This window comes from Triticum dicoccoides, chromosome 5B, assembly GCF_002162155.2.
Source record: "Triticum dicoccoides isolate Atlit2015 ecotype Zavitan chromosome 5B, WEW_v2.0, whole genome shotgun sequence".
Lineage (NCBI taxonomy): Eukaryota > Viridiplantae > Streptophyta > Magnoliopsida > Poales > Poaceae > Triticum > Triticum dicoccoides.
This window is the reverse complement of record NC_041389.1, coordinates 490,937,983-490,951,051: the sequence shown is the minus strand read 5'-3', so window position 1 is coordinate 490,951,051 and position 13,069 is coordinate 490,937,983. Positions and strand designations below refer to the sequence as shown.

Sequence of the window (13,069 nt, the reverse complement as noted above, 5' to 3'; positions counted from 1 at the left end):
AGCAACCCTCTCACTCGGGGGCTTAGCTGCAGTCCAAGCACTCGCCTAAGTTATAAAAATCCTACCAAGTGAAGAGCAACCCTCTCACTCGGGGGCTTAGCTGCAGTCCAAGCACTCGCCTAAGTTATCAAAATCCTACCGAGTGAAGAGCAACCCTCTCACTCGGGGGCTTAGCTGCAGTCCAAGCACTCGCCTAAGTTATAAAAATCCTACCGAGTGAAGAGCAACCCTCTCACTCGGGGGCTTAGCTGCGGCCCAGTGCTCGCCTAAGTTATAGAAATCCTACCGAGTGGTAAGCCGGGCTTCCACTCGGAGGCTTAGCCGCAGCCCAGTGCTCGCCTAAGTGGACTAAAGAATAAGTCGATTGCAGTAAAGGCGCCTTGCTTTGAACCTGCAAAATACATTTCGATCCAAAGGCAATCAGATTCAAGCACCAAATTCAAGTTTGGATCGATATCTAAAGGAACCGAGAGTGCTTAGGCGTTAAGCCTGTTAAGGTTTATCGGTTACAATTCCACTCGGCATACCGAGGCAAATTTAAAGCGTCGAGTCAGAAGAAGTTTTTTACCCCTCCTGTGGAGGGCTGGAAGGTGCAACGAATTCATCAAGGTCAATTCCGTCGGCGATCCGAGTGGCAGCTGCAAGGAAAGTTTCCATAAAGGACCTGAAGTCGTGTTTCTTGGTGTTGGCCACCCGAAGAGCCGCCAGCTTCTCTTCTCGCGCATCTTTACAGTGGACTCGGGCCAGACACAGAGCAACATCTGCACCACACCGAGCCGAGGACTTCTTCCATTCCTGCACTCGACCAGGGATCGTGTTCAAGCGAGCCATCAGCGACTCAAGGTCATTCTGAAGTGTCTCCTCAGGCCAGAGCGTCGAGTCGATGCGAGATGTGGCGGCCTTCAGTCTTGCGAGATAGTCCACGACAGCTGCAACACGAGACTCCAGTCGGAAAACATCCATGGCAACTTCGTCGTTCACCGGAGAATTGACGGGGTCGAGGTTTGGCTCCAGCCGGCTAGTTTCTTCTTCAAAGTTTTGACAAAATTCTGCAAGGATGATCACTAAGTCAAGGAGATGGTCGAATGGAAAAACCACAATTGGAAATGTTTGCCAAGCATAGAGGTTTACCTTCAAGCATAAGAAATAGCTTCTTGGCAAGACCACTCAGGAAAGCCTCCAGATCAGTTTTCTTCCCAGTCAATTTGCTGACTTGGTCGGTCAGGGCAGCTTTATCAGTTTTCACTCGACTGACCTCCTTGTTGGCAATCCCAAGAGCAGTTTTCAAATTGGTATTGTCTTGTTCAAGCTTGGTGACTGAAGCTAACTTCTCGTCAGCAAGCTTGATCTTCTCAGCTAGTTCGAGGTCTTTCTTCTGTTGGGCCTCCCTTACCTTACCTGCAAGTTACAGCAAGATCAGATTTTGAAACAAGCAAGGGGAAAAGCAGTCGTCAGGGTCTCACCAAACATACCTTCAGTCTCCTCCTTCGCCTTTATCAGCTTTTCCTGAACCAGCTTCAGGCTCAGCTCGAGTTGAGTGTGCTTGTTTTCCAGCTCAGAGTAGCGAGCCACAAGATCACAAGAGTTCTGCGAAGAACCAATCGACTAAATGTCAAATATAATTCACTTCCGAGTGAAAAAGGAAAAAACACACGTTTCTAAGACTACAGCCGAATACAAGCATTCGACCGTAGTCTCGGGGACTACACCCAGTGGGTGCACTCAGCGTGCCCCCACTAATCCTGTTGAAGACAAAGTCGACCAGTCGACCTCAAAAAAAAAGAGCGAGATGCATTCTCTAAGACTGTGATCAACTGCAAGCAGTCGACCACAGTCTCGGGGACTACACCCAGTGGGTGCACTCAGCGTGCCCCCACCGGTTTGTGAAATCCAGTCGACATAGTCGACTGACAGAAAGATTGACATCATAAAGCCTAAGGCCGACTGCCAGCAGTCGACCTTAGCCTTGGGGACTACACCCAGCGGGTGCACTCAGCGTGCCCCCGCTAACACGGAGTTTAATCGACACACCCACTGGGTGACTACTATAAATTCCGGAAAGGAAAAGTTTTTGGTAGCATATCCAACAGAACAAACGGTGGTCGACTGACCTGGACATTGCTTTGGAGGGCAGAGCTGGCGTCATAAGCTGCCTGGCTCGCATCCCGGATGGTCTTCAACTGCTCCATCATGATTCCCGCCTGGCGTATCGCTTCCTTCGCCGCGCCAGCTTGGTCCTCTGGGACGTGGTGCGTCGTGAAGAGGGAGGGCTGCTGAGCACTCGTCAATGGATCTGCGAAGGTCACCGTGTGTCGAGTGGTGTTCTCTTCCTCCGCAATCAGAATCTCAGGCGCCGCCACATCCTGGGGCACCTTACTGGCAGACGCTTTCCTACTCCTCCTGCGCTTCAGGGGTTCTTCATCCTCATCATCATCGGGGAGATTGATAACAGTATTGGGTGGAGCTATGGAGGAGAATCAGGATCAGAGATCGCGAGTCAGTCGACTAAGAACGGCGTTAAGAATACAGTACCTGGTTTCGAAGTTGTTGCGTCCTCCATCTCGTGGTCATCAGCCCGGGCCGAGGTTTCAGAAGTAGCAGCACTGCAACTCCAAAGGATCAGTCGACTACCTTCAGCGTCGACCAGAGACAAAGTTCACACAAAATAAGAAGACTTGAGCAGAACGATTACCCTGATATGGTGGGGATGGACACCTTCATCTTCGGCAGGAGCTTGATCGGCTTCGACGAGGCCACCCTGGGCTGCTTCGGCGCCTTTTTAGTCGGCACCGGAGAGGTGGTCCGAGGGCGCTTGGTCGACTGAGCAACGGTCGCAACCCCCTTGCCACGTTCAGTCGAAGGGTCATGGACAAGCTTCGACCGCCTTTCTGAACGCGGTGGTACGACCTCCTCCTCCTCTTCCTCCTCGTCTTCAGCATCATCTTCATCACCGTCATCATCATCATCGTCGTCATCATCCTCAGCAACGTCCGAGTCCCATTCCTCCTCCTCCTGGCTCTCGCCCCCACTCGCCTCACCCTCCTCAGTCGGAGCTTGTGCCCCATTGGGCATCGAGTACAGCTCGGTGAGGGCCTGGAAGATATCAAGACAAGGATCAATCGACCAGTCGGCAGGGTAAACAGAGACGAATGTGACAAGGACACAATGTAGAGCAGAGCAAGCGTACCTTGTTTGGATCGCTGTTGTGGTCGAGTGGAGGAATCCTTCTGGCTCCGCGTGGGTTATCCTTATTTCCGGTAACGGCTACCATCCATCTTTCCAGAGTGACGTCGTCGACTGCTTCTGGATGGACTCTAGTCTCGTCTTCAGTCCCACAGTACAACCACATGCAGTGGCTCCAGAACTGAAGGGGCTGGATGCGACGCCTAAGGAAGACCTCCAGGAGATCCATGCCCGTCACTCCCTCCCGAACCAACTGCACCACGCGCTCCATCAACATCTTCACGTCAGCTTTCTCCTCCGGAATCAACTTCAGAGGGGAGGGCTTGTTCACTCGGTCCATGGTAAACGGAGGGAGTCCACTCGACTGCCCTGGCGTCGACTGGACCTGGCAGTAGAACCAAGTCGACTGCCAGCCTCTAACGGACTCGGGAAAGGTCATGGGCGGGAAGGTGCTCTTATTCCTCATCTGGATCCCCAAACCCCCACACATTTGGACGACTCGGGTTCTCTCATCACCTGGGCTCGCCTTCTTCACGGTCTGAGAGCGACACGTGAATATATGTTTGAACAAACCCCAGTGCGGTCGACAGCCCAAGAAACCCTCACACATGGACACAAATGCGGCAAGATAGGCAATAGAGTTTGGGGTAAAGTGGTGGAGCTGCGCTCCGAAGAAATTCAAGAAGCCACAGAAGAAAACACTCAGCGGCAAGGAAAATCCACGATCAACATGGGTGGCCAAGAGCACACACTCACCCTCTTCTGGCTGGGGCTGCCATTCCTTCCCCGGAAGCCTCGCAGCTCCATGAGGGATCAAGCCCTCGTTGGCCATGCGAGGAGGTCTGTCTCTGTGATAGTCGACTGGATCCAGTCTCCTTGGACCCAGCCCTTCGGCAGGCGGGATCTGGACGAGGACCCTCCGCGGCTAGTAGATCTCCCCTTTGCCTTCTCCGACGCTGACGCCTTCTTCGCACGTTCCAGCGCCGCCGTCTTCTCCTTGGCCATGGTTGCCGGCGAGATGCGCGAAGGGAAGTTGTGCGGGGGCGAGAGCGAGCGCGCTGGGCGGGGACGAAGGGAGCAGAGAGAGAGAGAGAATGCTGAGGCGTAGCACAGAAATCCTCGCCGGGCGCATTTATAAGGTCCCTTCCGAGTGGATGACAGGTGGGCCCGGTCGATCTAATCATATCCGGGAGCAGTTATGCAGACGGGATACGTGGCGAAGAAAGCGGCGCGGAGATCGAGGCGTCTATGTCCCGTCCCATCTGAACGCTGCGGCCCGCTCCACTTCGCGCGCGTCCCCAAATTTCGCATCCCGCGGAATCCGCGAACGGCAGATCAGTCTGTCAGACGCGGAGTTTCCCGCGATCCGTCGCTCGGGAATCGTCGAAGCCTGAAATATCACTCGACGAAAGAAGAGAATGAATCGAGTCGACTGAAGACAAGTTGCTCACCATCAACGAAGAGATTCTTTGGTCCAGAACAATGCACGACCAGAGCGCAAAGGTTAATCGGAAACGACATCAACTCTTTCCTCACTCGAAGCCTCGATCCATTCGGGGGCTAATGATGGGGTCATGTACCTAGGGTAGGGTCACGAACCTGATCTAAGTACCTTACCCAAGGACACCCTTAGAAGAGGTCGCCTTCCAGTCGACCAACGAGGGACTCACTCGACTGACTTGAAGGACTCGACCACGAAGACTCACTCGACCACCAGGAGGTCAAGAGGCACTCCGCACTGCAACGGCCTGTAATTAAGTAGGCTTTATGATAGTAAAGACACTTTATGTGGGACGTTACCAGTAACGCCCCAGACTTAACTCACCTTAAACCCTCTCCTACGTGGGCTGGCTGGGGTCCTGGCGCACTCTATATAAGCCACCCCCCTCCACAGGCAGAAGGGTTCGGCACCTTGTAACTCATATACTCATAATCCACTCGACCGCCTCCGGGCTCCGAGACGTAGGGCTATTACTTCTTCCGAGAAGGGCCTGAACTCGTACATCCCTTGTGTTTACAACCTCTCCATAGCTAGGACCTTGCCTCTCCATACCTACCCCCCACTCTACTGTTAGGCTTAGAACCACGACAGTTGGCGCCCACCTTGGGGCAGGTGTTTTAGCGATTTTGTGGAGAAGTTGCGATTCTTCCGAATACTTTCATCATGGTGTCCGCTGGAGTTTTGGTCGGGGGTCAAGAGATCCGTCTCGGTACTCTCACCTTCATCGCCGACGACTCCGCGTGGCTCCAAGAGGCTCCACTCGACGTAGATGCGCTCCCCGTCCGCGGTGCAACGCATTTTTGTGCATGTGTCCGCGGCGTTCTGCTGCGGCAACCGTCGACCCAGTATCGGTCGGCTCCTCCATCGTCCACCCTCCCGGTCTCTCGCCAGCGCAAGCGCTCGGGCCGGTCGAGGCTTCAGCGATGGGTGAGGCACGCGGTGGCTCGCCAATCGACCACCACCCAAGTTGCGGCAATCGAGCCCGACGAATCTCTCTACGGCTTGTTCGATCTGTCGACTGGCTCCGTAGAGACTGCATCCGAGTGCGGTAGCAGTGATCCAGCGGCGGAAATCTTGATGGTCGACGGGCCCCGCAGTCCCCCTGGCTTCGCCCGTGATGATGGAGCAGGAGACGGAGGCGACCCCGCACGACGCCACGAAGAGTACCAGCCCGAGCCACTCGACTCTCTGCAAAGAGAGGAACTTCGCCGCAGGAACGTGGATGCCCTGCGTACTCCCTTCGCAGGAGAAACCCCCGAGGCTCGTGCCTTGGAGGAGGCGCGTCTGGCCAATTTGGCTGAGCGCACTCGACTGGAGAACCTTCAGCGAGCACTCGACGAGCGCGCGCGGCAACAGGGATCTCCAGATATAAAGGAAACGGTGAAGGGGTAGAATTAGAGAACGCAGAAACAGAGAGATAGATCCAATCTCGGAGGGGCTCTCGCCCCTCCCACGCCATGGGAGCCAAGGACCAGAGGGGAAACCCTTCTCCCATCTAGGGAGAAGGCCAAGGAAGAATAAGAAGAAGGGGGCTCTCCCCCCCTTGCTTCCGGTGGCGCCGGAACACCGCTGGGGGCCATCAGCATCACCGCGATATTCACCAACACCTGCATCATCTTCACCAACGTCTCCATCACCTTCCCTCATCTATATCTAGCGGTCCACTCTCCAGCAACCCGCTGTACCCTCTACTTGAACATGGTGCTTTATGCTTCATATTATTTTCCAATGATATGTTGCCATCCTATGATGTCTGAGTAGATTTTCGTTGTCCTATCAGTGATTGATGAATTGCTATGATTGGTTTGAGTTGCATGTTTTATTATTGGTGCTGTCCTATTGTGCCCTCCGTGTCGCGCAAGCGTGAGGGATTCCCGATGTAGGGTTTGCAATATGTTTATGATTTGCTTATGGTGGGTGGCGTGAGTGACAGAAGCACAGACCCGAGTAAGTAGGTTGTTTGCGTATGGGATAAAAGGGGACTTGATACTTTAATGCTATGGTTGGGTTTTACCTTAATGAATCTTTAGTAGTTGCGAATGCTTGCTAGAGTTCCAATCATAAGTGCATAGAATTCCAAATAAGGGATGATATGTTAGCTTATGCCTCTCCCTCAAATAGAATTGCAATAGTGATTACCGGTCTAGTAACATAGTCAGTTGCCTAGGGACAATTCCACAACTCCTACCACCACTTTTCCACACTCGCTATATTTACTTTAGTTGTGTCTTTATCTAATCAGCCCCTAGCTTTTATTTACTAGTTCTTTATTATCTTGCAAACCTATCCTATCACACCTACAAAGTACTTCTAGTTTCATACTTGTTTCCGGTAAAGCGAACGTCAAGCATGCGTAGAGTCGTATCAGTGGCCGATAGGACTTGAGAGAGTATTTGTTCTACCTTTAGCTCCTCGTTGGGTTCGACACTCTTACTTATCGAAAGAGGCTACAACTATCCCCTATACTTGTGGGTTATCACCCGCCTCTGACAGGGCAGGATCCGGCGAACGAGCATGACCTGGATCACGTTGACAAGCTTGATGTTCTTGTCCTTCATGCTTTTGATGCATGTCTAGAGTCCGGCCAGCTCCGTGGAATCGCCCCAGGACAGGCCCTTCTTCTCCCAGGAGGTGAGCCGCATGGGGGCTCCAGATCAGAACTCGGGGGCCGCTGCCCAGTTGGCGCCGCGCGGCTCGGTGATGTAGAACCACCCCGATTGCCACCCTTTTACGGTCTCCACAAAGGAGCCGTCGAGCCATGTGACGTTAGGCATTCTGCCCACCATGGGCCCTCCGCACTCCGCTTGTTGGCCGCTTACAACCTTCGGCTTCACGCAGAAGGTTACCATAGGCCGAAGTGAGGTCGGATGCGGAGGAAGGCCTCGCATACGACGATGAACGCCGAGATGTTGAGGACGAAGTTCGCGGCTAGATCATGGAAATCTAGCCCGTAGTAAAACATGAGCCCGCGGAAGAAGGGATGGAATGGAAATCCCAGTCCACGGACGAAGTGGGCGACGAATACGACCCTCTCATGGGGTCCTGGGGTCGGAATGACATGCCCAGCGTCCGGTAGCCGGTGCGCTATGTCCGCGGCCAAGTATCCGGCCGCCCGAAGATTAGTGATGTGCTTCTCCTTGACGGTGGAAGCCACCCACTTGCCTCCTGCTTCGGACATGTTTAGCTGTGCGGAGAAGACTTGGGTTTGGGCGCTGGAGCTCGAGGGGCAAGAATGGGCAAAGGAGGAAGAAGGCATGGGTGAAAATGGGGAAATCTTATCCCTTTATAGAGGCGCCGAAAGCGGTGCGCCTTCCCACTTGCCCGTTGGGGATCACTTGTTTCCCAAGCGCCACGATTAATGGCGTGGTGGGATTACCCATACCCGTATTGATGAGAATCCTGTGATAAGGGGACACGATCTCTGCTTTGACAAGAAGTGTCACAGAAACCGCCTCGTAATATGCGTTGTAGCTGGTTGTGGGAAAACGGTTCGAATAATGATCCGACCATGATAACATGTCACGTCATCAGAAAAAGTTGTCCGCAGATTGCATTTGTGAAATATCATTCTCTCTACAGCGGTGTGTAAAGATCATTTTTTGGATCCGGACATGATTTGAGTGTTTGATGACTACTTTGGAGTATTCGGAGAAGGAACCCGCCTTGCAATGCCGAAGACAATACTGCGCGTCGGACTCATCGTCATTGAAGCCTGGTTCAGGGGCTACTGAGGGAGTCCTGGATTAGGGGGTATCCGGACAGCCGGACTGTGTACAACGTCCGGACTATTGAAGCGTGAAGATACAAGACTCAAGACTTCGGCCCGTGTCCGGATGTGACTCTCCTTTGCGTGGAAGGCAAGCTTGGCGATCCGAATATTATGTTTCCTTTCTTGTAACCGACTCCATGTAAACCCTAGCCCTTTCCGGTGTCTATATAAACCGGAGAGGTTGGTCCTTAGAAGGCCGATCACAATTACAATCATACCATCATAGGCTAGCTCTTAGGATTTAGCCTCTAGGATCTCGTGGTAGATCTACTCTTGTACTACCCATATCATCAATATTAATCAAGCAGGAAGTAGGGTTTTACCTCCATCGAGAGGGCCCAAACCTGGGTAAACATCTGTGTCCCTTGCTTCCTGTTACCATCAGCCTTGACGCACAGATCGGGACACCCTACTCGAGATCCGTCGGTTTTGACACCGACACATATCGGCAGCCTGGTCAATCTCTTCCTCCATGTTGAACTCTAACCCCTCAACCTCTCTTTTGCTCCTGATCACATCCAGGACCGACAACTCATTATCGTCGTCTTGATCGCACGCATCCCCTAGCACATCCGCATCATCATGATCACCACTGTAACAGCAGTTGACATGGTCGTCGTTGAAGAGGGAATGTAGTGACCAGTCAGCTTGCCAGCCACCATGACCATCATCTTGTCCCAACACCTCCATCTGATGAGACAGATTGGCCGCGAAGTCACCGCCATGGACGATGACTGGTCTCTTCTCGATTGTGTCGAGCGCAAAAGCCTTGTGATAGTCCAGTCTCGCCCGGTCGGCCAGAGTGAGTGTGTGGATCTTCTTAGAGACCATCGGGCCCGAGGCCATTCTGCGGCACTGAAGCGAGGCGAGGATGAGGAGCTGGCGGTCTTGCTCTTGCACATCGCCACCGCCTTCTTCAAGATCTCCGTAGTCTTTCCGATCTTCATCTTTGTTGGTGAGAGCTGGCTGATCAGGTGCTTATGAAGGGCAGCAAGCAAGTAGTGGATGCCTCAGCCTTGAAAAGAAAGAAATGGTGTAGGTTACTGGGATCCAGAGACGAGAGAAACGAGTCATGGGCTTTGTTCTGATGCTCCAATGGTGTATTTGTAGTCGGAAGCTAGCTGGGGATGCAACTAGCCGTATAATTAAACTTTGCTCATGTCACCATCAAACATTTGGTACCTCGCGTGATAAAGCATGTGAATGCAGCTACCATATATTGGAGAAAAGAATTCGACATGTGGAGTGAGCACTATAAGAATGTTGAGAGTGGAACTAAGCAAGGAACTTATAGCCAGGTATATATATTGAATTTAAATGAGGTCACAAAGGGCGTCTGTCCCAGGGCTAGGATTCGCTCTTTTGATTGGGGTCCCAAATTGCCTTTAATCATGTTGTAAAGCTCATTGATCCATGGCTTAACAAAATGTTTTGCCCAAAGCAACGAGAGTGGGCAGATTTCCTCGGCGATCTCCGGCCCGGCCATGTGATTCATGCCCAAAGTCACAGCTAGCGCGTCTCTGTTGTTCTTCTTCTTTCCTCCGCTGCTTTGTGTTCCTGTATGTGAGATCTGTGTACCTTTGCCTCTCCTCCATGCTCTTTGCCGCTCGCTCATCAACCTATAAAAGTAGAATAGATCTCCCTGATAAATCGGAGCATCCCTTTTTTTCTCATGCAGATAGAACTCAATGGTCACAACGTCATCACGGAGTTGAAGACCTCGATGTAACTTTTATTAAGTTTGGGGTGCTTTGTATTTCAGATGAACCTTCATATTCTATCTGTAACCTTAAAAAAATGAGATTTTTTAGAAACGTGCATATACGGAGTTGGTGCTCCGTTGAGAGCACTGAGCTGAGGGTAGATACTTGTGTGCACCTTTGAGTGCTTGGAATGGTGATGGTTGGCAGGGGTGATGTCTTTGGTCCACTATGAAATTGCTTAGGTAATTTCGTTTTGGAGTTCGGAAGGAAATGAACCATTTAGCTCTATCCAAAATGTATGTTCTTGCCAATGTTTTAAATAGCGGGCTATGGAAAATAGGGGCGGACTTCCAAATCAGCTATAGCGGAGCTATAGCGGACTAAAGCAGGCTATAGCGGGCTATTTATGAAGGTGACCATTTAGCGGCACTCTGCTGAAAAGGCTATAGCGGGCTATAGCTATTTAAAACTATGGTTCTTGCACACCCTAACGGATTTTGCTTATAATATTCATATCTAGCTCCTCATTGAATTCATTAAGAAGTGAGTCCTTGGGTCGTAGGTGTGCCTACCCCTGGCTCTACCCCTCCTTACCGTCAGATTTCTGTTTGAGATACACGCCGAAAATATTTGTTCCTAATCACCTATACAAGCATGGTTGATTCACATGCACCAGATGCACCCGTTTGCCTCTCCAGCCATTGCATCTAGAAGAGATGGCAATCATTTCTTGGCCACTACTACATTTACGAGAAGAAGCTTGTATTGCATCAAAAATTCAGAATCAACCTGCACTCCCGCTTTATTCGGATTCCGCCACGGCAGAAGCTGAGCTAAATGAGGTGCAGACTATTCTTTTGTCTTGTTTTTTGCTTACGAAATTAGGACTGCTAAATGAGGTGCAGACTATTCTTTTGTGAAGAGGTGAGGAACTCTAGAGGGGTAGGTATAGCGTGCTACCATCAACTGAAGGAAGCCAGCTATAGCGAAGTAGGGATTGGAGGTGGAGGGTGATCGAGTATATCCTATCAGTGGTGGTCTTTTTTTAGTAGGTGAGGAATTCTAGATCGAACAATATAGAAAAGGATTTGCAATCCAAAAATATGCATTTAATAGACACACAAAGAAATACACATTTTAGCATGTACTAGATATCTGTCAAAACTTCTAACTTGAGGACGCCTACATAAATCTATCTATGGGCCTACGGACCACTGCTATAGTGTCACTTTGTTAGCGGTAGCATTCGTAGGAGGTACACATGAAATGAAACCTCATGAAAAGCTCTTGTTCATCTGCTCACGGAACCTTCTGATGAACATTTCGGCAGCCTGGTCGATATCGTTGTCCATGTTGAATGCCAGCTCCTCAGCCTCCTCATTGCTCCTCATAGCATCCATCACCGAGGCCTCAACTCCATCATCATCCTCGGACTCATCACTGTAATAACAATTGTCATCGTCGCTGAAGATGGGGTGCAGTGTCCAGTTAGGACAGCCACCAACACCATCATCTTGATCAAACGGTGCTAAATGGTGACACAGACCATCAACCATCCCATGGCATCTCTGCCTCTCGATCTTGCGGACCAAAGTCTTGTGGTGGTCCACCTTGGCACCCTTCTCCTGACTGGCCACAATGAGGGTGTGGACCCTGTGAGAGATGGCCCCGATCGTGGCCATCCTGCCGTGGGTCGAGGCGAGGTCGAGGAGCCTGGCCATGATGACGCCAGTCTTGCCTTTGCAGATAGCCGCCGCCTTCTTCAGGAGCACTGGGGCCTTACCAATCTTCATCTTCATTTCTGAGAGGGGCTAAGCTAGCAGCTAACTGCTTGTCAATGGCAACAACTGAGGAGCTGCTAGATTGCCTCAGGCTTGGCAAGCTGGTTTGAGAGTGATGGCCTTGTTGAAGCTTCCCAAGGGTGTTTTTATAGCCATGAAACCGGGAGCAACGCAACTAACTGTGGAGCTTATAATTTGCCAATGTCGTGAATCGTAATCATACTCTTCGTTCTCCAAAGTGTGTTAAATGAAAATAGCATTTGGAGAAAACAAATTGAGCACATGCAGGTGGAGTGATGAGCACTATGAGAATGCTGAGAGTGGTAGCGACTAAATAAAGAAGCAACGGAAAGCTATAGCAATGTGATATGCGCGAGGAGTGATATGGTGGGATCCCGTTGTCTCCTCTAAATTATGTATATATGTGCGTTATTAGGCCATAAAGGACACGGTCGCTGCATAATTTACTTGGGCGGTCTCCGTTGCAGCCTGATGATCAATCATCATGCGCCCACCCGGTCCGTGCCTTTTGCGCCGCTTTGCCAAGCATGAGACTGTCACTCAAACCATATTGGAGTTAGAGTGGTCTCCGAGGGCACGCTCTCCTTGTGCGCTTCACTGTGGCGACAACAACCACATCAACAACGGGAACATGTTGTGCTTTCGAAGATTTGTAGCCTGTGGACAGGAAACAACAACTGATGCTGCAACACTCCTTTCTCAAAACAAGAATAAATTGGTGCAGGGCTAGCCCCGTTATTAGCATGAAATACGAGTTGGGGCCCTCTTAGCTGGTTTGGAGCAAAGACATCGGAGCTACTAGTAGCTAGCTAGTCTCAGTTTTAGAGGAATCAAAAGTGGTGCTCGTTCCTTTGACTTGAAGTGTTCGCTGTTATATTTGCATCTGAGCTACTAGCAGCTAGCTAGTATTATTTTTTTACTACTTCCCTAGTTATATTTGCATCAGGTATCTTGCATAGTGTTGCATGGCAGCAATGAAGCATCATTCTACGGTTCACTGAATTAAAGGTGGTTTCGACGGCCAGGTCAATAGGACAATGTCACGGACACAAGTATGGCATATATGTTACGAAATATTGGAGCGTGACATGTACTTTCTCATCAACAAAAG

The 13,069-nt window shown here is 50.9% G+C and overlaps 1 pseudogene; it reads right to left on the bottom strand.

Annotated features, from left to right (window-relative positions):
* LOC119306702 overlaps nucleotides 1–9,400 on the bottom strand; it is a 45,028-nt pseudogene extending 35,628 nt beyond the window's left edge.
* Nucleotides 9,401–13,069: the final 3,669 nt, after the last annotated feature.